Source organism: Alosa alosa, chromosome 15, assembly GCF_017589495.1.
Source record: "Alosa alosa isolate M-15738 ecotype Scorff River chromosome 15, AALO_Geno_1.1, whole genome shotgun sequence".
Lineage (NCBI taxonomy): Eukaryota > Metazoa > Chordata > Actinopteri > Clupeiformes > Clupeidae > Alosa > Alosa alosa.
Window position 1 is genome coordinate 31049693 of NC_063203.1, and position 26538 is coordinate 31076230.

A 26538-nucleotide genomic window follows, 5' to 3' on the forward strand; every position below is an offset into this window, starting at 1 on the left:
GTTGTAGTCAGTACAGGGTTTCCCACAGAAAATTTGGGGGTTCGGATTTGTTTTTGCCATAGACTAAAGACTCTGTACCACATTTAACAATTATTTATAAAATTATGTATAACAATTTTTTTTCCCCCCGTCATCTACTTCCTGAATTTTTGGTCAACGATAACCGGGACACCGAAACACCAGGGCACATGAAATTTGGTGGGTATGTAGCCCCACTAGACTTTTACGGAAAAAAAATATTTGGTCCCCAGGGGCCACTCCCTCCCTGCACTGGGCCCCCCGAAACCCAAAAAATGCAGTTTTTCCTAAATAACTACCTGAACCGTGGTGCCGAGGATGAAGAAATTTTTATGGTATGTTGGTCTCAAGGGCCCACATCAACCTAGCCCATAATCACTCATTTGTGATTTGCACCTCCCTGGTAAAAAATGAAAATGCAATATCATTCTGCTTTAAATGCCCCTACCTTCAGTTAAGATGTTCAGAACTGCACCAAATGTTACAGTGGGCAGTACTTCAAATTGGCCAGCTTCCCTCGCGCGGGATCACGCGACTTTAATTTGTATTTTTCCAGTGACGCTGCAAAGATGCTGCAACAACCACAACATCCGGCAGATGTCTCTTGTGAGCAGGGTGTCTCGTAAAAAGAAATGGAGCCTGGAAAACCCTACAGACTTCACTACAGACTTTAGCAGACTGGTTTAGAAATAATTTTATAGGCAGAAATATGCCTGCCCTGCCCTAATAAAGAAATATTTGGTTAACTGCGAGTGAATCCTGTTTGCAGCCGTAGAAGAAATGTACATGTCCTGGCTGCCAGTAGACGGAGGAGGAGCGCACAGTCTACGAACACCCAATGCTGCAGCTCAGCGATTTAAAATGGCTCAAAAACACTTTGTATTAAGTTTTAATGACTCAAAAATGACATTTTTAGAATCAGAGAATGAAGAACATGTCAGGTTCATTAAAAAGTATTTTCTATGTGTCACAAAAGGCTTCAGAGGGTGGGTTACAGTTAACACGATATACCCAAATTTCAATAGCCAAAGAATGGACTTTGTATATGTTTCAGGAATCATTAGCCTACATGCTTTAGGCTACTTCAGGACATGGCCGCCGTCACCATGGCAATACTACTTTTCAAAGTAGGCTAGTATTGCCTGGCTAGTTTTCATACATGAGGTTATAAACAACGTCACAAACTGCTGCTGCGCAGCGCTTATTATCGAAGTGTTTTTCCCCATACATTTATTCTAGGCTACTGTCAGTGACTGCCGCGAAAGAGGCGGGTTCTGTGTTGCGTTCATTTCAGTGACTGATGCGAGAGAAGCGGGGTCTGTGTTGTGTTGTGTTAATTTTTTTTCATTGGGAATCTCTTCAGCACAGCAGCAGCAATGGCAACTCTTCGTTGAACTGTGTTAAATGGTGTTGCTAAGTAGGCCGAGTTAGGCCTATAGGCCTAAATCAAAATTTAAAGTTTAAAGTTTTGGATTTCATGTTGACCGCGACTTCAGAGCATTGTTACATTGTGCCAGTGTAAAGTTAGCTAGCCTAGTCTAACCAAATATTTGTCTTACAAATCTAAACCACAGGCTCACGTTAATCTAATGGGCTTTGAGACATCTGTTTTGTCTTGTGACAAAGTCTTCTGGTTCAGTTGTTTCCAGTTTCATAGAAACGAGGGTGTTACATTTGCAGTAGCCTAACTACAAAATCCAACCTAATAACGACGCCCACTCACCGGGGTTAGGTGGAAGGTGTTACAGTAATAGCTGATTGGCGTAGCCTACAGTGGACTAGGGCTGTCAAAATTGCTCAAAAATGACATTAGAATTTTCCCTCTAAAATAAACACATGTATTTGAATATATTGGAATATCTATATTATTTGCGCATTATGTCAATGACGCGCATCACGTCATCTGTTTTTAACTTTTTGGAAACTTTTGAATTAACTGAGAGATAAATATTTTTCGTTAGTTTTGGAAGTTTATTTTTACGTAGCCTACAATGGGCAGTTCTGACAAAGCCAAAATTACTCCTTTTGAAACAATGAGTGCAGGCCGCGCTTTTGTATGGTTATATTCAGAGCCATATAAACCTTTATATGGCTCTGGTTATATTGCTCGACAGGGGGGGGGATCCCAAGTAGCCATAAGGAACATTTATAGGTAGCCATAAGGAACATTTCCTAATTTACCCGACACTAATATTCAAAATGTTGAAAACTATTTTGGCATAGCCTACAAGCACTTATTTAACAATTAGTTGTACATACTTAGTTGTAAACAAACGGGCTACTTGGTGAGGCTTGGCCTTACAGATGAAAAATCTTTACTATATAGGCCTATTAACTGACCGGCCGATTCACGTTGGCTGGGGGCAGGGGGGGCCATCCGACATTTGTGCCCAGGGGTCTATGAATTGTTAATCCGGCCCTGCCCCCAACAAATCACACCTTTTCACCTCTGTGACAGCTTAAAAAAAAAAATCGAGAGGACTCCTAACTCACAGACCTATTCACAAACCGGTTTTTGTGGCATTTCGCCATGTTTTGAAATCCTATGCGGCTACAGGAGCTTCCAATCGTGAGGAAGCAATTTTGCATTGTAGGCATAACTAACATGCAATAACGCCACCAACAACAACCAAAACTAGGCTACTCATTGTCAACATGTAAATTAAATGTAACGTTACGGTGGGTTTCCACACAGCTTAAACACCTCGCTTGATTTTCGCCAGCTTAAATTTAGGGCCGAGGCGTGGACGCCAAACCGCTTAACCTTTTGACTGCAGTATCTAGCCAGTGGTGGCAAGGGAGCTAATTAGGCTAATCAGCTAGTTCAAACATTTAAGTACTTAATGAAGATATCCAGGAGTCTTTATGCCTCGACTAAGTTGATGTTGCCTATAAACAACTATTCATGTTCATAGAAACAACAAGGTCAATAAGACATGATATATATTTCATGCCTGTGTTGCAGCATGTAGCCTAGCTGTCTAGATAGGCTTACAATGCAATCCAATGTCCGAAAATACTAGCATTTCGCCTGTCAGCTAGCTAAAAAGGTCGAGTGTTTAAACTAACATATATAGTGGTCTATTTAGTGGTGTATGTGCTCTGACTAATTTTGTGTGGCATATAAACCACAATTCGTGTTGATACAAGTGCCAGTGTTCGTGTAGAAACATTTTAATCTCATACAAAAATCGTGTTACAGCTCAGGTAGTCTCCGCCATCTTGGTCAGACTTTTTTGTAACTCCCGCCTCCAAACACAAAGACGTGGACCTGATTGGTTCTCAAATGGTCATCATTTAAATAAAGTTAAACTTTAAGCCAACTTTGTTTATGCCTGCCTCGGGCGATTCGCTCTCATTTAAGCCCAACCAGGGCTTAATTTAAAATCTCCATTCAACCTCAATGAGAGCGACGCGAAATTTAAAATGTTCTCTTTGCAAACGTAGGCATAGGCATTGTAACAGATTCATTTAATAATGTTACAAAGATACTACATCAATCTGTATGTTTCATTAGGCTACTAGGCTATTTGTTTTGCCTTACTCTTGATTAATTTAGGCTAGGCCTTTTTATTCAGTTATTCATCATCTTCCATCCTAGCCTAGAAATCTAGATGCACCCTAGCGGCGGCAAATTAATTTGCTCAGCCTGTACGTCTAGTAGCAAACCATAGGGATTTCTATTGGCTGACGCCGTGGACGTCATGGCTATGGCGAACGAAGAGCGGTTGTTTGAATCGGTGTTGGCGTCAACTTTGAGGAGTTGGACTTGTGCTTTTCTTTGAAAGTTGAGCAACACAATGCACTTAAGTCATTCCTTTCGAAGAAAGATGTATTTGCCGTTTTGCTCTGGCCACGTCATCCTGCTCTTTGTTCTGATTGGTCGTAGCGCTGGCCTATTGCATGCCTAGGCAGTTTGAAAGACAATTCTCTGCCCGCCCCTTGGATTAAGCGAGGTGAATGGGTCGATTCCAGACTATACATTTCAATGATATAGGATGGCCCGCACGCATTCTCAGACCTGTCACCTGTCACTCATCATCGTAAGGGAGGTGTTTGGAATCATTCCCGCGTCACAATCATCAGTCAATCAAGGTGGTCACTTCACTCATGCTCGTGCATGAGTTGAGACACCCATCTTTAATGATGTATAGTTAACTAACCTTTAGTTGGAAAGTTGAATAAATAAAAACATAGCAATTGCAAAGTGTTTGTAGTTTAAATTCGTAAATTTGTAGTTTAATTTCATTTAAATTAGCGTTGGTTTAAAGGAATACATCATGAACAAAATGTGACACAGGAACAGATATGGCGAACAGTCGCCTACAAATGGAATTTTCAAGTAATAACACAATCCAATGTGTGTCTCAATTGTCCCCCCGCTGACCACCTCACACATTTCTCTAGATTTTGCAACTACCTTACATGACACAATGCCATAAAATATGCCAGTTTTTAGGACACAGAATAATGTTTGTAATGATACCAGTTACGTTTAACAGTAACATAAGTGTAATGAGCTATTCATTGTCGAAGGTGCATGGTAAAGGGAAATTCTTACTTTAGAAAACAAACATTTGCCGATATCATTGGATGGGGGATACTTGTTTATTTTTACGTAGCCTACAATGGCCAGTTCAGACAAAGCCGAAATTACTCCTTTTGAAACAATGAGTGAGCAGGCCGCACATTTGTATGGTTATATTGCTTGACTTAAATCTCAGAGAGTAGGCTACCACACCCCACAGTGATGGGCCTAGCGGTCTTACGCGTTCAGTGTGGGGTATTAACAAGCTGAGAATTTAGCGGTGTCACGTCTGCCCGTCACAGACGTGGGGAGCTCTTTGAAGCTTGGGATAATGTGGTACAGTTACTACAGTAACAGTATTTTATTTTACTTCTTATGGAATAATTTTTTTTTCACTTTTATAAAGGCTTTGTTTGAATGCTGTTGGAACAAATAGTAGTTGATTATAAAGGCAACTTTCTGTCACAATATTCTGTGTGTTCTGGACTGCAGGTAACTTGTTAAGCCAGTGGTTCTCAAACTTTTTCTTTCATTCCCCACTTTGATCAAGGGGGCATTTTCGAGCCCCACCTGTCCCTCATCGCTCTAAGAAAGTGGTAGGTCAAGCTTAAAATTGTCAAATTTATTGAAATAATGACACATTCTAAATATATCTAGCTGGTGCTGCAGATATAATAATAAATAAATACATAATGTGCCATTGTAAATTAAACACACATAATGTCGCTAGATAGTATGATATCGCCAACAACATTGTTTTCTGCAGAAGCCTACCCAAGGCTACAGATTAATTCTGAACAGTTATTTCTCTACTGGCTCAATTATCTTTCTTCACTTTAATCCCTGTGATGACAATATTATTATTATTTTATGTTAACACGCTCAGTCAAAACCTTCCATAGCAAATTGTGAAAAACATTGTTGTAGCCTACATGTCATAACAGACGGGATAATAAATTGCATAGGCTACGGTTTATATTGCGTCGCTGTTCAAGTCATAGGTGACACCCAAAATTAATGACCTCCCCTGACAAGAGTTCGCGATAGTAAGAAATTGTCTACATTGATGCACGGAAAGAACACAGCATCCGATTCTTCTCCGAATTCGCACATAAAGCTCACAATGTATCATATCCAAAAAAGTTTAACGGATTGGCCAACCTCATCAGCTGTCTCGATTGTGTCACTATAATCCAACTTTTAGACCGTTAGTCCTCCAGACGTGTTCATTTTTTTTTTAAGCAAACGCCCCAGGCCAATGAGACAAGCGTGTAGCTACAACATAAACACGAAACTCATGGCTGACGTATCTTCTTGAGCGGTCACTGACTGAGACACAGAAAGTTCTATAACACTATTAGGTCTTTAAACATTTACCATCACACACATCATTCATCGGACCTAATATTTGTAGTTGCCTTAAAAAAGGAAAAGAAAAGGTGATAGACCCCCCTTTTTTTTTTTTTTCTCATCGGATCTGCATCGATCTCAAATATCACATTTCTAAAATCAAATTGACGGAAATCCGTCGTATGACGGAGAACTTTAATCCTTGATTTAATATCATGTTCTATGACATGTGTCTGTTTGGGAACATCGCCAAAAAGCTCTGGGAACTGATGGACTATTTCCAGGAGATCAGCTTTTTCAGTGTCTGTAAGGTGTGGGAGATGATTGGCCAAAACAGAGAGCATTTGCGTGTTATTTAAACGCCCTTCAACAACAGCATGAGATGGGCTACTCTCCACCTCTTCACTTCCCTCCACCAAAGCAGACATCAGCACACATCAGTGGACAGCGGAGAATCAGAAATAAGGACAGCCGAAGATGACTCTGAACAAGTAGAAGTCGAATCTCGCTCGTAAAAAGGCTTCAGCATGTTAACATGACAAAAGCTTCTGCTGGCGCCGGTCAGGAGTAGCGATTACATAGTCGCGGTCAGACACTTTGTGCTCTATCACATACGGGCCGCTAAAGCGAGCTTGCAATGCAGACCCCAGAATGGGAAGCAACACCAAAACCTTATCGCCCACTTTAAAGTGGCGATCGACAGCCTTACGGTCATACCACTGCTTCATTTTTCCCTGAGCTCGCTCGAGATCTCTCGAGCCAATTCACGAGCACGGTGTAGACGAGAACGAAAATCAGAAACATGAGTCAAAATGTCTTTAGGAGCAGAACCACATAAAAACTGATCTTTCAGTACGGCCAAAGGGCCTCGTGGAGTGTGTGCGAATACAAGATCAGCAGGACTGAAACTAAGTGATTCCTGCGTCACCTCTCTGCAGGCGAAAAGCAACCAATGGACTACAGTGGGTCCCAGTTAAGAATTGACACTTCATTCACCATCAAGGTGATTCACGCAGCTGGGTGAAATGTAAGTACAACTGCAGCCGCTTGGGGGCAGCATAGACCGCTTTGGCGTTCCGCGGTCGAACCGGACGGAGCATTTGACAGCAAGGGCTGTGATTGGCCGAGTTTTCAGTGCGTTTCTCTGTGTTTTTAGCAGCCCCTGCAACATGCTAGTCCACTGTAGCCTATAAGCTTTGTACATAATGTTAAACATAGTTTTGGATTCAGTGGCAAGATGTCTTGATTGTACAGTGCCTGTCTCTCAGTAATGTTTTAAAATGAGAGCTTCGTCAGCTGGCAGTAGGCTACTTTGTCGGCAGTCATGAGAAGTTCGCTTGCTAACAGAACATAAATATGCTGCCCAGAAACCTCGTGAATAGTTCTGATTTGTTTTACTACACTAACGATGTTAAATATAGCCTTTGCCTACAGCATCTTCTTAACAGTAATGTTAACAAAATGACAGCATTCATATGACAAAGGAAAACAAATTCGGTCACTTAAGACTGTGCCACAGCAACCAGTGTAGGCTACAGTCCTACCCAATAGGCCTACTCGAAGCAGATAGCGTTGTCTGACGGTCGAGTGGGTTAATGTGCGTATTTCCAGAACACGTCTGCAACTTTCAGGCAGTTCTGAGTTTGAATCTAGGCAGGAGCAGAGCCATATAAAGGCCTAGGCCTATTGTTATCATTTTTTGCAAGGTGTTGCTCCTGGCAATACTTGTTTATAAGACGTTTGGTGATTAGTTGATAGCTGTTTTTGGGACACGTTAAACGTTATATATGTTTAAACGTTTATAATGAGCACATACGGGGAGTAAAACGACTGTTACGCGCTGTTACAACTGTAGGCTACAATGATTGCAATACAAAAATATGCGCGTGTTAGTTTAGTTAGTTCTGTGATGTTTTGCACTTTTGCCTCATGTGTTTTCAGGTTTGAGGGCTTTTTTGGCAAGATTGACCTTGGTTAGACTCTGCATATGTTATTTCTCCGTATGGAAAATAAAGTAAATGTTCGAGACACGTCTGTTATTAGTTCAATAACAAGTGTTCCTTGTTAAAACATGTGACTAGTGAAACTCAAATGATTTTAGAAATATTTAGCCAAAGCCAAAAAGTGTTAGAGAGAAGGAGAGACGCCAGTGCAGCTCAGATTTCTTTATTCTTTAGTAAAAGGTGCAGAACATTATTAAACTTTGACTAACGTTTCGATGTTCGTTAGTCAAAAACATTGACACATCGAAACGTTAGTCAAAGTTTAATAATGTTCTGCACCTTTTAGTCTACTAAAGAATAAAGAAAATTAAGAAGACATCTGAGCTGCACCGGCGTCTCTCCTTCTCTCTAAAATATCTGTCCTGGCCTGGTTGCACCGGATTGTCGCCAAACGACAGAAGCGCGGAGAACCCTCCTTTGTCTACCAAAAAGTGTTACTTTGTGCCCCGCGCTCCCCCACTGCCTGTGAAAGAAGGGGGTGGGGGAGGGGGACTTAACGTGAAAAAGCTTAATGTCCCAAAACGGCAACAAGTCACAATGGTAGGCTACAGGAAGTGGGGGGAGGGTATGGGATGACCAGAGCCGTCTTCGCTGTGCTATTCAGAAAGCATTTTCTATTGTCTTTCCAGGCGCACACAGCTCGTTACCATATAGCCTATCGAGTGCCTTAACAGATAGGCTCTGCTCTTGGGTTTGGCCTCACAGTGAACTCAACCCTCTTGTTGCTTGCAGTTTGTTAAATAAAGCGATGCAGATTACATTATTTATTTCTGATTAATTGCGTCTTTTGATGTCTTTTGCAACATCTGTTTGTTAGGCTGGGCTACTGTCAATGTCCTGTACAGGTAAATGTTCAACAATTGCTGGTGTAGGCCTACAGGCTATAATCAATTAGGGACTGTTCATTATTTATTTAAGGGGCTACCGGAGGAGTTTTCGGAGCGTTAGCCAAAAAAGACGTGACCCTCCCTCGCCAGCAAGAAATCTTTCTATGACCCTCCAAAGTGATTGAGAAAAAACGCACGACCCTCCCCAGTCCTAACAATTTATTGATGCCTTCTGTAGGCTACTGGGTCAATTTGGGAGCTTGCGTGCTACGACACCTTCCTTGAAATGCCTTGAAAAGGCTGTCGTTTCCACAATTTCACAAATAATCACCGGGACCAAAACAAACCTGTCAACTTTTCCCGGGTTTATCGCGTATTTTACCTTTTTCCTCGCTGTCTTAGGAGGAGCTGCAGGGCCGTCGCAAGGGGGTGCGAGGCCCTGTGCGAACTTGACAGATGGTGCAAGGCCCTTAGCGAACTTGACAGATGCATGAACTTACATGCATGAAATCATGTGATAGCTTAGGCTACTTTACACATAGCCAAGGCTACTGTCGGTGCATTTTAGTAGCCTAGTCTAATAAGCTACACCAGTTTGTCTTTAAGAGGGGAAATTGTATAGCCTATAACATTAGCTGAGTCACATATTTGGCCATATGGTGTTTATCATATGCTACATCACGAAACCAAATAGTGTAACAAAGGCGAACACTTTAACAGGGGAAATTAATTGGGCATGAATCATTGTGCTGAACGGTATTTGTCAATGAGCAGAAACACACACGACATTCAAACTGTTGATAAGATGTTCACTATGGAAACTGGTCTGTAGGCTAACATTGGACAAATAAATGACACTGACTCGCCATATCCTGACTGAAAAAACATTGTCTTGCTTTGCCGCAAACTCAGCAATGAAATCATAGGCCAGTTTGCAGGTAGCATAACGTCTTTTTCAATTCATAGAAGGGAGAGCTCAGTCTCTCCTGTGACATTGAGGTGCGCAAATAGTTTTTAATAGCCTGTTCAACTTCGAAAAGCTTCACCCGATGCCAGTCACTGATCGCAATTTCAAATTTCGGGAAGCTTCGTTCAATCTTTTTAAATTTTAAGTGCAGTAGGCACCTATCTGCCCCCTTTGGAATATATATCGAGCCTATTATAAGGTCCAGTGCGTTATGTCCTGGGATTCGGACGTGCTCAAAAAGAAAAGAAAAAACACTTTTTTTATAGATGGTCCAGCTGTTTTAAAAAAAAATAGTGCTACATTCAAACGCAAAAGGTGCTTTGATATCTTTTTCGTTTGAACGTCGGCAAGCAGGCATGCTGCGGTTGCAATGAATGAGGATAATTGGTTTTATCTGCAGATTTATTTTTTGCATTATTTTGAATATGACTCGCTCCAGTCTCAACAGCACGTCTACTTTTTCCACACGCATCTAAGTTCTAACACACATCCCCTCTCGCTTTCTCTCTTTCCATCCCTGCGCACGGGGCTTTCTTAAAGGAGCTGCACCATTTTACAACAATTGCATCTACATTTTCATATTAGAATGTTTTGTCTGTTTAAGTGTAAGCTTAAACTACCGTGATCAATTTAAGTTCCCGTGCCCCCGCTGAAAGTCTCATGCGCTTATCGTTACACCATCACATCTATAAGTAACCGTGACAAATAAGGTATAAGATATATAAACTCACGCTATTGTATTATCATATATGTTTGGTAATGGCTCACTGCGTCATGGAAGCAGTTAAGTCAAGTCGCATCAAAAATAGTAGTGGCAGAACTCCCAAGTGACACCTTGTGGTTGTTTGTGTTGATTCATGAAGGAACCCATCCAAACTTAACTGGGACCCACTGTATATCTGCCCAATCTTTACCAGACTCCAAGCAATATGCACGCAACATGCTCTTCAGCGTTTGGTGATACCGTTCCAGTGCCCCCTGGCTTTCAGGATGGTAGGCACTGGAAACATTATGTTGAATGCAAAGTTGTTTCAACACACGGGTGAAAATGCGAGACATAAAATTCGTCCCGCGATTCAGAGACCAAAAACAGAGAAAAACTTTAAGAGTTCCATCACTACGGTCTTAGCAGTGATTTTTCTTAAAGGAACAGCCTCGGGAAAACGTGTAGCAACACATAATTGTTAATAAATATTGATATCCATTCCTGGATCGTGTGAGTGGACCAACGATATCAACAATAACATGGTCAAATGGCTGGCGTATCGCTGGGATTGGGTACAGGGTAGCATGAGGAATCGTCTGGTTGGGTTTACCAACAAGCTGACAGATGTTACAAGTCTTGCAGAAACGAACTACATCCCGCTTCACACCGGGCTAGTAAAAATGTTGGCAAATTCGGTTGAGTGTTTTTGCAATACCCAAATGACCGGCCACACAGTCATGAGCTACACACAAAATGTTATCTCTGTATAGAGCATTGGCGGAGCGAGGGGGTGGCTGTCAAACCCTGTGCTAGCGACCAGAAAGAACTCGAGCAAAAGCTGGCTGAGTTGGAGGACCGCTCTCGTCGCAATAATATACGTATTACAGGGCTAGAGGAAGGCCGTGAGGCAAATGATCCCATCGGATTTCTACAACGACAGATACCCGTGTGGATACCCACTCTACAGAACAGACCCACCATTGAACTGGAGAGGGCACATCGAATTTATGCGAAAGGAAAAGGTAGAAAACCGGGATCCGTACCATGATTTTCAAATGCCTTAGATACCAAGATCGCCAAGCAATCCTTAATGGGGCAAGGCAAGCACAGAAAAACCGGGCCAATTCACGGACAATACAACGACAACGATCCGATTCAAAGCAGACTACAGTCGCGACACCATGCAGAGACGCCAACAGTTTGTGGATGTACAAAGTAAGCTGCATGCGAAAGGGGTCTCAAACTTCCTCATCTATCCCGCCACATTAAAAGTGACCCACAGAGGACAACAGCGACTATTCGAGGCGGCCAAAGAAGCTGAAGACTTCTATGAAAACTTGGGCGAGGATGATTATCGGCGACACAGACATGCAGGTGCGACCTGCGTCAGGATCATCAGGCGAAAGTATGGCGGGCGCCGGAGGAAGAGATGACCTCATCAGAGATGCTGCAACAAGAGTCGCCTGAATCATCTCGACCAAGCTCACCTAGTGGGAAATGAGAACTGAACTGTTGTGGTAAAGTTATTCCAGAGGATTATGTAAGTACAGCCGCCAATTCTAATGTTCTAAGCTGAATGGACAAAATCTAAGTAAACGGCGATCATATGGCTATGCTTTAGTAGGCCTATGCCATATGGCGTTATCCATTTCAGTTACTCCTCGTAAGGGCTTACCATTGTTACTGTTCATTGTAAGCCTACTTTTACAACTTAAAATGACCGAAACTGTTACCTAACTGTTTGCTTAACATGTGGAAACCATAAGACCTGTGTTTTCTTTTTCTCCGTTACGTGGTGGAGGGAGGGGTGGGCTGGGATTGGCGTTACCTGCGTTTGATGTGGCCACGATCTTATTTTTGTGTGGGGGGTGTTCGGCCCTCGGGGAAAGGGGGATTTTATATTTTATGTTTTTATCACACCTTGCTTTTTTTTTGTAACTATACAGTCTGTCAAGAAAATTATTTTAGTAGAGAAGTCAGGTAGAGTACATTTCAATCTGCAGCAACATTTAGAAAATGGCTGAACTTTCTGTTATGTCTGTCAATATTAGAGGTCTCAATAGCCCAGTCAAACGGCGGCAAGTTTTTGGATTTTCTAAAAAGAAAGTGTATAGACATAGCTCATTCAAGAAACACACCTCGCCAGAAAGATGTGAATCGCCACAAAATAAACATTACAAAGTAGCAGCTTCATCCAGCGACAATACCAAGACCAAGGGCTCCACTATACTGATATCAAGGAAGTCGGCCTTACCATAGATAAATGTAGCAAAGACATCACTGGAAGAGTATCTTATATATGCACCAACATAGGGGAGAGGAAAATTGCTTTTTTGTCTCTGTATATGCACCAGCCATATTAGATGAAACTTTTTCCCAAGGTTAACTAATGAACTGCTTTGCGTTCAGTGTTTAATACTCTTTAATTGTTGGAAGAGATATGAATGCAGTGCTGGATTTAAAACAAGACAGGTCAGGTGCTACCCACGACAGCTCAACAACAGGTGTCAGAGTTGTTTAAAACAACAGTGGACAGTCTGCACTTAACAGACATTTGGAGACTTCATAACCCAACTAGCAAAGATTACACACTCTTCTCCACGCGTCACCTATCACATTCCCGCATTGATTACATGTTGTGCTCTACTGAATTGAGACCAATGTTTCCATCTAGTGTTATGGATCCAGCTATCTTATCAGATCACAGCCCAATAATATCAACATTTAACTGTAATACTTCAGGGGGGAAATCTAGAAGGTGGCAATTTAATACATCTCTTCTTCAGAACACAGAATTTGACATAGAGTTTAGAGCCAAAATGGCCGAATTTCTAGTAATTAATACAGCTTCAACTACAGACCCAGCATATGTATGGCAAGCTACAAAGGGGTTTATTAGGGATTTTACATCCTCCTTTTCAGCCCATTTAAAAAGGAAAAGACAAGAAAGGGTTAAAGAGTTAGAGAAACAGTGTCAATCTTTGGAGCACAAACTTAAAAGTACATTTTCTAGAACAATTCATAATGATCTTGTAACAAACCGAAATGGAACTAAATGATTTACTGAGAAGGAGAGCTGAATTCTTAATGCATAGAGTAAGACAAAACTATTATTCCAATGGCAGCAAACCAAGCAAACTACTTGCTCTCAAGCTAAAACAAAATGAATCCAGGGCCACAATTAATAGCATATTCACAGAGAATGGCATCTCAACAAATTACCAGGATATTAACACCACCTTCAAGTCATTTTATTCAGAATTGTACAAGTGCCCAACCAATTCCAACACAGCACAATGTCAAGAATTTCTTAAAATCTGGAGCTACCTTGTCTGAGTCCAGATGAGGCTGGAAAATTGGGCCAACCAATCTCACTAGAGGAACTTAAAACTGCATTAAAGGGCACTAAAAAGGGCAAAACCCCAGGCTTAGACGGAATCCCATCAGAACTATTATTGCAGTATTTTGATATTCTTGGACCTACAATCCTACAAGCTTTAACATCAGCTATGGAGAGAGGCACTTTTCTACAACAAACAAATACTGCACTTATATCAGTCTTACCCAAAAAAGGCAAAGATCCAAAACATTGTGCCAATTACAGACCTATAAGCCTACTGGGGACAGATATCAAGCTGTTTTCCAAGGTGTTGGCATTACGCTTGGAACGTGTCATTGAGAAGTTAGTTCATCCCGACCAAACTGGCTTCATACCCAACCGCCATGCAGCGGACAACATTCGCAGACTGCTACACATAATCCATGAAGCCAAAAATCTCACAACACCTGCAGCAGTTTTATCTCTGGACGCGTTCAAAGCATTTGACCGCTTATCGTGGAGCTATTTGTGGCTAGTATTGGAGAAACTTGGTCTTGGGTCAAAATTCATTGACATGGTGCGCACCTTATAATGAAACCCAACTGCTATTGTCTCAACTAATGGTCTACACTCACTGCCTTTTCCTATCGGCGTGGCTCCCGACAGGGATGTCCACTATCACCTCTCCTATTTGCACTTTCTTTGGAACCGTTGGCCCAAACTATAAGACAAAACAAAATCTGCAATTACCCACTCAAATCATGTGACAACTCAATATCCTTATTTGCTGATGACATCTTATTATATATAGCCGACCTTGAAGACTCCATACCTACAATTCTACAAACCTTCAGTATATTTGGGTCAATCTCTGGTTACAAAATCAATTGGGAGAAATCTAATATGCTTAAACTAAACAATATACCAGTTAAAGGGCCAGTTAATCATCCAATTCCATTACAAAGCAAAATCACTTACCTGGGTGTTACAATTCATACATCTATGAAGAAAATTGTTCAAGACAACTATGAGAGTATGCTTAATAATGTGCAGAGAGATTTGAAAAATTGGGCTGCACTACCAGCATCATTCAGATCTAGGGTAGCGGTGATTAAAATGAATATTCTGCCCCGTGTTAATTTTTTTGAGTGCAATGATACCTCTAGCACCACCGGTAAAATACTGGAAGAGACTTGACTCACTTATCAGACAATACATATGGAACAATAAACAACCCAGACTAAAAATGTTAACGTTGCAGCGCACCACAAGTAATGGAGGATTAGCTCTCCCCAATTTTAAAGTATACCATCTGGCCTTTCAATTACGTGCTCTTAAGATATGGTTGGACCCCTTAGCTACTGTTCCATGGAAAGATATAGAACAACAACTTATTCATCCTGTACCTAATAGAGGACTTGGCCTTTGCATGTGTTAGTCTGAAAAATGTTCTTTAAGCTATGGTCCTATCATCACAAACACAATATCAATCTTAGACATGCAGAGAGACTTTTGGGCTACACAAATAAATGGCATAAGCACACACCTTTATGGCACAATTCACACTTAGTGTCTGGTAATAAATCCTTTACATGCAAAATGTGGAGTGAGAGGGATGTGTATACATTGGACCATATTGTCAATGAAAAAGGTTTACTGAGCTTTGAAGAACTTAAAACCAAATTTGATATCCCCAAAACAACATTCTACATGTATTTACGCATACGATCAGCCCTGAAAAGTCAGGATATATCATGGGGAACTCCACTTGACACACACCCCATTTGGAAATTGTTTTTTTACTTTCCAGTAAGGAGAGTGGCATCTACTGTCTATAAGACAATGATGGAGGCAATTACAGGGAAACTTCCTATAATTCAAGTATGGGAACGAGATTTGAATATTGGAAACGACATGATTGACTGGGAAGCGGTGTGGGATAATATTTTCCATTGCTCTAAAAACCCAAACCACCAACATATCCACTTTAACATCTGTCATAGGACATATTGGACTCCTCAGAAAAGGTTCATAACAAAAGCCATTCCAAGTCCCCATTGCACTTTCTGTAAACCAGAACAAACTGGGACCTTTCTACACATGGTATGGGAATGTGAAGAAGTACAGGAATTTTGGCACAAAATAGCAAAGACCATAGGTGACTTAATAGGCCGTCGAATTCCTGTTGACCCCATTGTATGGTTATTGAATGATGATTCCAAACTTCAGCTGTTTGAAAAACAAAGGAAAATCTTGCGGGGGTCAACCCATGCCAAGAAAAATGATCGTGCAGAGATGGTTGCCACCACACTCACTTTCTATGCAGCAGTGGATGGCTTATTTCTTGGACATTGTCCTACTTGAACTTTCTACAGCAAGGATAAACAAGGCAAAACGGAGAACCATTAACCTATGGAAAGACGCAGCTAAGCAGATCTCTGATATGTTGAATTCTATTGACAAGGAACCAGGTGATACTTCTGTAGAGACTGATTAGATTGTGTGATTTATGTTTTTCATTTTACTTTTATTTTGTTTTGTTCTTCCTTTAAATGCGTGTTTTTTTTTTTCTTTTTTTCTTATCTCTCAGCAGACCGCGGGGTGGGGGGGGGGTTATGGGTATATGGCGGGGTGGGGGGGGGGGGTATATGGCGGGGTGGGTATATGGAATGGAAGGGGGGGGGGGGTGGCGGGTGGGAAACCTAGTTCTGTGTTCATATATCATTCGATGTGATTAAGGAACTTATTACAAAAAGACGTCAATATACTCCACTTGTACAGGAAGATTTTGTAAACATAAAACACGAAAAGCAAATATTTGTAAGTGTTGAATATTATAATTGATGTCAATAAAAAATTGATCACAAAATTCCCCTAAAAGATGACCACGACTTTTCGGGTTTTACCAAAACCACGCCACAACACTAAACTAACAGGACGATAGGAGACTAGATGAACAAAAGGGCCAAAACCACGCCACAACACTAAACTAACAGGACGATAGGAGACTAGATGAACAAAAGGGTCAAAAACCCTGGAAATCACAGCAGCCCACTAAATCTAATCCCCGACACTATCGACCCGTAAAGCACCACAATTGTAGTGAGCTAAACTACAAATTTGGAAGCGACAAACAAAAGGAGTATGAAAACTGGATGATTCGCTGCTGCACCGCAACCCCTACTTACCTATACCAAAAAAAACCAACTAACTGAAACCTCGCTAATCTTCAGTGGGTTCCCTACCCGGCATACATTATCCGTCAAACTCGTGAGGAAGCAGCAGACCGATGGTGCAGTCTACAGCAAGCCTCCGAAACAGACCGTATAAGGATTACCACCTAAAAAAAAGAAACTAAAATAATAAAGTGGTAGACTCTCTGTCCACCCGGCGGCTACCTGATTGAGATGCTACTACATCCAGAAAACAATACTCACCAAAAGTCGCGTTCCCAAAACCTGCCGCGTCCTAATACGAAAAAAAGTTCAAACGGAGGATGAAGACCCCATTTTACAGCCAGCCAGGTTAGATGCAACACAAATTGACAAACAGTCAAAGGGGCTCGATGTCTAGGGGTATTTATTTACAAAAATATTAATACATAATTAAGAAATTTAAGGACAACTGAAAATAAACAATGTAGAGAAACGACGGCACGACCTAGTGAGCGTGGAGGGCACCCAGTCTTGGCACAAGGCCAACGCAAATGGCAAAAGGCATCCAACAGACCGCCAGGCACAGGTATATATATGGAGAAGCTCCACCCCTCACACAGGTCAAGAGAAATGTATTTGAGCACAATTTAAAGAGATGTTCCAGCCTGGGGGATTTTTATGTGATTTTGCAATGATGATTGCAATAATCATTTGACAGCCCCACAATGCAATTTACTTTTTAATTTTAGTATTTTTAAATTTTCAATAAGAACATCACTATGGTTAATGCAGTAACAAAATGGTAGGCCTATTATTATAGGCTATTGCAATGACTTGCCATGCTTGATCTAAATGTGTCGATTCAATTCACCGTACACAATGACCACAGTTATACATGCAGGGAATATTCGGGCTTTAAATGTAGCAGCGATATTCGGTTTGCGCCAAATACCGGATTAAATTGATTGATGCCATCAGAATGAGTTTACACAACTCGCTACAAAAACTAATATTGCTGTTGAAAACCGGGTTACTCCCTGCATGTAACTGAGGTCAATGACGCACTCCTTTTCGGCGATATCTGTATCTCTGTCGTTCGGGAAGGCCTTGTATGCATTGTTCGCAATTCTAAGACGTCTTCTCATCTGCAATGACTCCTATATATTTGTGGCATTCCTGTACGTCGGGTTTACGTTCAAACTATTTTTCTGGTAAATAATTATTTCGGACTGAACTTGGTGAAGGGAAGTTTCACGAGGCCTATCGTAGGCAACGATAAACTTGATCATCATCTCGGGCTCGTCTGATCGGTTTGCTGCTGCCAGCCGCCGAAAGGCAGTGGGGAGAGGGGACATTTATCTCCGCCGATGTGACTATGGGGGGTTTTTCCTGCCATTAATAAAATTAAAATGAAAACAGTGAAATTAAAATGAAAAACTCGTTTTGCCAGTGTCAGAGCAATTATCCTGCCAAATTAAAAAAAAAAAAATGAAATATACATTTGGCTTTTAATTTTCCTGATAAACCCGATACATTTGTGACAAAAATAAAAATAAATTGAAAACGTCTATTTGTCATTTTTTTTTCCATTACCATCCTGGTATATTACTGCCAAAAATGAAAATGAAAATGTTAGTTGGAAGATGAAAATGCAAACTTCACTTTGACCTTGTCCTTTTCCTGACAATGCGCACAATGTATGCCAAAATGATAAATAAAAATGAAAACTGACACCTGCTTGCGATTTATTTTTCATTTTCATTTTCAAGTTCACAACATGCAAATGAGCTGCATTGTTAATGAGATGTATGTGGGTGGTGCTCTGGTGACGACAAATTAAATGCGCCTACCATGATCATGATTTAGCTTTAGATCAATAAACGCGGTTGGTTGACGGCAAGATGGCAGCCATATCGGTCCAAGACGAGGCCGTAGCGGCCGTAGAGTCCCCTTGTATCACACGAGGCCGGCCCAGGCAGGATATCCCTGCCGAGACGATTACAGCCTATGTGCAGTTAGGAATGACGGCAACAAAAATCACGAGCCTGCTCAATTCGTCGGAGAGGACAGTACGGCGTAGAATGCAGGAGCTTGGATTTAGGTACTGTCCTCTCCGACGAATTGAGCAGGATATCGCTGCCGAGACGATTACAGCCTATGTGCAGTTAGGAATGACAGCAACAAAAATGGCGAGCCTGCTCAGTTCGTCGGAGAGGACAGTACCTAAATCCAAGCTCCTGCATTCTACTGCCCCCATAATAACCAGCTGATAATTTAATAACCAGCCAATAACATTAGCAAAACGTTAATAGGGGTTTGCACGGCGTGTCATCAGATCTGGACGTCGCCATATTGGAGATACTCGCCTCATTAGAAAGCATTAGGCACTGAAGTAAATCCCAAACATCGTCAAGGAAAATGGTTAATTATTGCCGTGTTTTAGGTTGTACCAATAGGTCAGACTGAGAAAAACATCTGGTGTAGGTATCGACTTCCAACAGTTATTAAAAAACCAGGGAGAAAGGAGAATAATGTCAGAAGTTATCAGAGGAAGGGGGGCGCTTGTGGTTGAACTTGGTACTTCGTCTCCCTCACCCAACTCATATGGATCTGCGCTGCCAATAAACCGTAATTTCTCGAAATATCGCGCATTTTCTTGTGGTCCAAGTCCTGTCCTATATGGCTTTGCATCTTAGACGCATTTTGATGAGCTTTTCTGTTGTTTAGACACGGCTACAATCACGTAAGATATCCAAAGTGCATAATATTCCATTGTACTTCATTCACTGAGTATCGCCAATATGGCCGCGCGTGCTGGGTTACCATGGTTACCGGCCAGAACGTGACGTCCGTGCAAACCCCTAATTACTAGAGATGCACCGATTGATTGCCTGGTGACCGGCATTGGCCGATTTTTACATGATCAGCCATGACCCGTGACCACGGCAGTTCAGTCTGAGATTTTATACTGGTCAAAACCACGCGCCATACTTAAAACAATATCAGCGCGCTGAGTTTAGAAAGTTTGAAGAAGCTAAGGTCCAACACTCAGGGCTGGATGTAGCCTACAAAGAAAGCGCCAATACCGAGTTTTTGTCTGTACGCAGAAAGAACACTGTGCTTTGCGTGGAATTTACAATGTCATTTCATTACGTAAACAGCGCTCATCACTGCCTGTCCCTGCCCCATCTACAACATAGAATTGCGTGCCCACAGCTGAACCACTAGCGCAGTACAATGGAGTTAACTGATTGTGACATAAAAAGAATCAAAGTTTAGCAATCGTACACAGTAACTTTTTTTTTCCTTCATGATTTTACTGATTATTGCTCGGTATTCCAGTGGTGTAAAGTTTCTCCTCCTACAGTATCATTCTGCCGTAATCTCAGAAGTCTCGTCTTGGTAAGATTTGCTTTACCTAATCCGAGTTCATTTTTGTCACGAGAGGTTAATGATGCTACAGATACTCTTTGCTCTACACTGGCCTCTGGTCTAAACACAGCAAATCCTCTTTCCACAAAGCCCACTTGTTCTAAACCCCATCACTCATGACTCACAAACAATACATGGTCAGTACTAAAGGAACATCGAGCTGATTCTTTCCTGGACAATTCCGACGCCGGACTTTTGCACTTTCTCTTACTAAATCATGATTATGCTTTATCATACCGGACACGTAATCATCCCACCTTCTGTAACCTTCACCTCAGGTGCTTTAAACACCATGTCCTTCTCTCCACACCTTCTGTAACCTTCACCTCAGGTGCTTTAAACACCATGTCCTTCTCTCCACACCTTCTGTAACCTTCACCTCAGGTGCTTTAAACACCATGTCCTTCTCTCCACACCTTCTGTAACCTTCACCTCAGGTGCTCTAAACACCATGTCCTTCTCTCCACACCTTCTGTAACCTTCACCTCAGGTGCTTTAAACACCATGTCCTTCTCTCCACACCTTCTGTAACCTTCACCTCAGGTGCTCTAAACACCATGTCCTTCTCTCCACACCTTCTGTAACCTTCACCTCAGGTGCTTTGAACACCATGTCCTTCTCTCCACACCTGACTGCATTTGTCATTGTTGCCATTGCCCTGGAGTTGTGGATCTGCTCGAGGTTTCTTCCAAATGTATCTCCAATTCTAGGGAGTTTTTCCTCGCCCCTGTTACCCATGGGCCTTCCTTCTTTCTTTCTTCCTTTTCTTTTCTTTTTCTCTGATTGCCTACATTCTGTAAAGCGCCATGATACATGTGTAATATTTTGGCGCTATATAAGCACAATAAATTGAAATTGAATTGAAATAAGACGTTCTGGATGAACCATCAGTCTTGATTAAAGATTGTACAACAGGAAAGCTCTGCAGCGCATAGTGAACACATTTCTACTACATAAATGACCCAATTTAAATACACATTCTTCTCAGCGGTGAAACGCTACTTTAAAGAAGTCCCTGGCTACTGTGATTGGCTCCCAGCCCCTCTCTCCCCTCCTTACTGGTCCTGTCACACTAGGAAGATCTGACACAATATGCCACACACAACATTTTGTGCAGGCCATGTAAAATACTGTTTTTTGTTCATCTTTATTTGTCAGGAAAAATAAACAAAAATCAAAAAGAAAACTTCACTGGCATATTATGCATGTGCCCAATTATGTGAAATGTGTCTCTGTATGCAGACTGATAAGAAGGTTCTAATTATTATGAATTTGATATGACAACCAGCAGTTTAATGAACATACATACATACATACATATGACCCTGGGGACATAACACCCTGGGAACATAGGACCCTTTATCATGTTCCCATTCTCTACCATGTACAGTTGGGGAATATAGGGCCTTGAAAACATAGGACCCTGGGGACATAGCACCCTGGGAACATAGGACCCTCTATCTACCATGTTCAGTTGGGGAATATAGGGCCTTGGAAACACTGGAACACATGGGTGACCCCAGTTATTGTCAGTAATTAGGAATGGAGGTCACGGACATCTCACAGTTGTATAACTTTACAAATGTGTAATAATTAGTCTCCTTGACACCGCATATCTCAGTTGAGATTGAGAGTGGGTTTGGAAAGGCTTCATTAACTTACGACTTCCAGGGGTGTAACCAGCAGTGAAATTAAACTTAAATTGATTCATTAAAGGAGAATTCCGGTGTGATATTGACCTAAAGTGTGTTGAAACATGAAACCGAGTGTGAACGTGTGTCTCATAGCCCATCTCGGCTTGTCCCCTGCACTCCAAAATCTGGCGCTAGTTAGCCGATGCTACTAACAGCTTTTTCAATGGTGGTGCTTCGGCATCGGGCTAGCCATGCAAATAAATCACTGTTTTACACCATTTACGAGGCTCAATGTATCTCCACACTTCATTGGTAGACTTCCGAGGGCCCTGAAATTTAAAACGAGACATTGAGAACTTTGAAAAAGCACTGGTAGTTTACTTACAAGACGATTTATCTCAGTACAGTATCTTCAATGAAGTTTAGCGTTTGCAGCCATCTTGAATTTAGTCTTTTATAAGTTTGTTTAATAGTAAGAATGAACAGGTATGATAAGGGATCAGATTCCAAAAATAATTCCGTGGAAATGCATGGATTCCAGTTGCTGCTACTGGAAGAAACTGGAATCTATCCAATATCACACCGGAATTCTCCTTTAAACTCTTACCAAATCGTTTCAGAAGTGCAGCAATCACATCTTTCTTGTAAACAAAGGTTTCAAATGCAGTTGTTTACTCAGTTCCAAAGTATACACATGTCTATATCTGTTTAACCCTGTCGTCATCAGTGCAGTCATTGGTTGTGTTGAGTGTACTGCTCTGTCTGTCATGATATAAAGCCAGCCCCATGCCAGATAAGCGATTGTGATTGGTGCCTGGGTTTTTGAAATGTTGGAAATGGGCATCAATGGCCTCCTTGCCAAACTGACCTGGGGGGTATTCCAAGTACGAGGTTTAGTGAATTCTTGAATTTCCCCTGGGGATCAATAAAGTATCTATCTATCTATCTATCTATCTATCTATCTATCTATCTAGTGACAAACCTGGGTTAGTTAACACAGAGTAGGTGGTAAACCTCCTAATAGAAGAGCTGTATGACTTCATTCTCCTAACAAAACAGTACCATAGGGCTCTTGTCGTAGGAGGTTTACCACTTACTCTGAGTTAAGTTACCCAGGTTTATCACTAAACCACGTACTTGGAATACCCCCCTGCAGGTTGAATTTAAACTCACTAACAGGTTTGTCTGGGTTCTCCCAGGCTGTGTTATAATGTCTCTACCTTGTCCTGTGATGTACACAGAAGGTATGCAACTCTGCAAAATAAACCTTGCAGTGTGTACCAGGACTGCTACAGATTTCTGGCTTTTATCACAAAAAGCACAATTGTTATGGTTCCGCTCCACTACTAAGAGAGGTCATTTAAAGCTGCGATCATTAAAGATGGCCTTACTGATAGAGCTGACCTCAGTTAAACATGTAACAGACTAAACTGCCCTCTCAGTTAACCCATTCAGTTTGCAGTGGGAGATCCCAAACTCATAAAGCATCCCAACCCATTCTATCAGCTTAATGTGATCACTTCTGACTTCAGATCAAGGATCATCAAACTGCCTGCCATAACCTTATCTGACCAGCAGGTGGAGGCATAGCTGTGGTCACAGTGTCCAGTCAGAGCCTATTCAATGAGCATGTGTGTGGAGCTGCTGTTTGTGTGTTTGGGCCCCAGGCTTTGGGCTGTTTCCTGCTCAAGCACAGACGGCCACATCACTTGTTTGGTGGAGGCCATTTGCCTAGCCGACAGAACCGCTGGACAGCTGTGCCATATCTAATGTGCGATTTGCCTAGCCGACAGAACCGCTGGGCAGCTGTGCCATATCTAATGTGCGATTTGCCTAGCCGACAGAACCGCTGGAAAGCTGTGCCATAGCTAATGTGTGATTTGCCTAGCCGACAGGACCGCTGGACAGCTGTGCCATATCTAACATGGCAAAAGGGAAGACTCGCGCCGTCACTGATTAGTCAGTACTCAAAATGCGCAGAGGAGATTAAACCTGTCCTACAGAAGTATTGGCATATCCTCCAAACTGACCAACAACTAAGTAGTGTATTCCACAGGTAGTCTATTCAAGAGGAACAAATCTAAAGGACCAGCTGGTCCATTCAAATCTAATTCCAATCAAAGATGTTCAAACAGGCTGACTGGCTCCAATACGGCCGGGGAACTATAAGTGTAATTCCTGTGCGCAAGCTCAAGCAACGCATAGCGGAGCATAGGAGCACAATTAGAGGCAGAAACGACACATACCCGTTAGCATGTCACTTTATTGAAATGGAACATACTGTTGCCTCATTACGCTACATTGGTATTGAAAAAGTCAAGATACCTCGTTGGGGTGGTGATTTGTACAGAATTACAAAGAGAGGATATATAGATTGGGTTCTCTAGCCCCTCATGGTCTTAACACTGAATTTGATTTCAAATGTTTTCTATGATGAAATGAATAATTGTATGTAGAAATGTATGGAGATTATGTATTTGAAGTAATTATTTTATTATCTATGACATATGTAATGTAAATGTTGTTATAATATTTTTTATATATAGTATGTTCAGAATTAAGTGTACCATCTTGCATGTCTGCACCACTGATCAAAACTACAGTTTTGCAGCAGCAATAGCCTGCGTTTTTGAATTTGTGAATGGACTCTTGACACACCCCCAAATAACACCTGTCCAATCAAGAGACTCATGTGTACATAAAGGAATCCTGAATGACTTGTGTGTGAAAATGACCCTGATGAAGGCGCAAGCCAAAACGTAGGTCTAATAAATAATTGCATATTGAAGTTCTGAGTGTGCCACAACACTTCTTATTTTAAGGCCATACCTAACGTGCCCATTCAACTGCTTCCCTAACGTGCCCATTCAACTGCTTCCCTAACGTGCCCATTCAACTGCTTCCCTATTCAACATTCAACTGCTTCCCTTACGTGCCCATTCAAAATTCAACTGCTTCCCTAACGTGCCCATTCAACTGATTCCCTAACGTGCCCATTCAACTGATTCCCTAACGTGCCCATTCAACTGCTTCCCTAACGTGCCCATTCAACTGATTCCCTAACGTGCCCATTCAACTGCTTCCCTAACGTGCCCATTCAACAGATTCCCTAACGTGCCCATTCAACTGCTTCTCTAACGTGCCCATTCAACTGCTTCTCTAACGTGCCCATTCAACATTCAACTGCTTCCCTTACGTGCCCATTCAACATTCAACTGCTTCCCTTACGTGCCCATTCAAAATTCAACTGCTTCCCTAACGTGCCCATTCAACTGATTCCCTAACGTGCCCATTCAACTGTTTCCCTAACGTGCCCATTCAACTGATTCCCTAACGTGCCCATTCAACATTCAACTGCTTCCCTAACGTGCCCATTCAACGGTTTCCCTAACGTGCCCATTCAACGGTTTCCCTAACGTGCCCATTCAACATTCAACTGCTTCCCTAACGTGCCCATTCAACTGCTTCCCTATTCAACATTCAACTGCTTCCCTAACGTGCCCATTCAACTGCTTCCCTAACGTGCCCATTCAACTGCTTCCCTATTCAACATTCAACTGCTTCCCTATTCAACATTCAACTGCTTCCCTAACGTGCCCATTCAACTGCTTCCCTAACGTACCCATTCAACTGCTTCCCTAACGTGCCCATATAACTGCTTCCCTAACGTGCCCATTCAACATTCAACTGCTTCTCTAACGTGCCCATTCAACTGCTTCACTCTGCATTATACCATGGTCTAGGTTGAAAAGGATGTCGTTTAAAAAGTGATATACTACACCTATGAAGTAGATCTGGTAAAAAGTTTAATCGCGGTTCTATATCAATGCTTATGAATGGTAACTATAACAACGGTAGTAGGACGACGGTTGAGCCTGGAAGCAGGCTTCAACAATGGAATCAACTGTAAACAACTGAAAAAACTAACAATTTTAGCTCTAAAACTCATTTAGTATTATTAATAATTGATTTCATATTTATTTATTTTGTAAGTGACCATGGTTTAAACGGGATAATGCCCTTCGATGCGTCCATTATCAGAAATAAATGGACCTCCGTTTCACGTCGGATGGTTAGATAGATAGATAGATAGATAGATAGAAATTGCTGGTGGGAAACTTAAGAAATTTCGCAGCAATTGCTGGTGGGATTCCCCACCAAGCTCCCCACCAGCCTTTGGTCTCTTCTCAGGCTTTCACAATGACCTGTGCCAAGCTGCTGATCTCTTGTGTCGATTGTGCAATACCACTGGCATGCTCACAAGGCGCCATTATGCTCAGTACAGCTTGGGAATAAGGTTCTATCTGCGTTCTGAGTAGTTCTGATAATGAGCTTCAAAGAATTCCATAGAGCTAGACAGATAAGTGGAGCAAGCCTCTTTAGATATAGTGTCACAACTTCAAGAAACACCTCACCTTATTAAGTTGTTACAGAATAAGAATATGTCAACAACTACATTTTGACAAAATGTTCTGATAGATCTATATTTAACTAAGGGCTTGAAATGTACAGACGCAACTGATAACCTGCCAAACCTAGAGATTTGCATATCACAGCAAACCTGTTTGCCCAGTCCAGTTCTTTGTTGATCAGCTAATA

The 26538-nt window shown here is 41.7% G+C and overlaps 1 protein-coding gene across 1 annotated transcript in view; it reads right to left on the minus strand.

Annotated features, from left to right (window-relative positions):
• The window catches only part of LOC125307950 (uncharacterized protein PB18E9.04c-like), a 56540-nt gene that overhangs the window by 23937 nt on the left and 6065 nt on the right, over window positions 1-26538 (minus strand). The window lies entirely within an intron of this gene.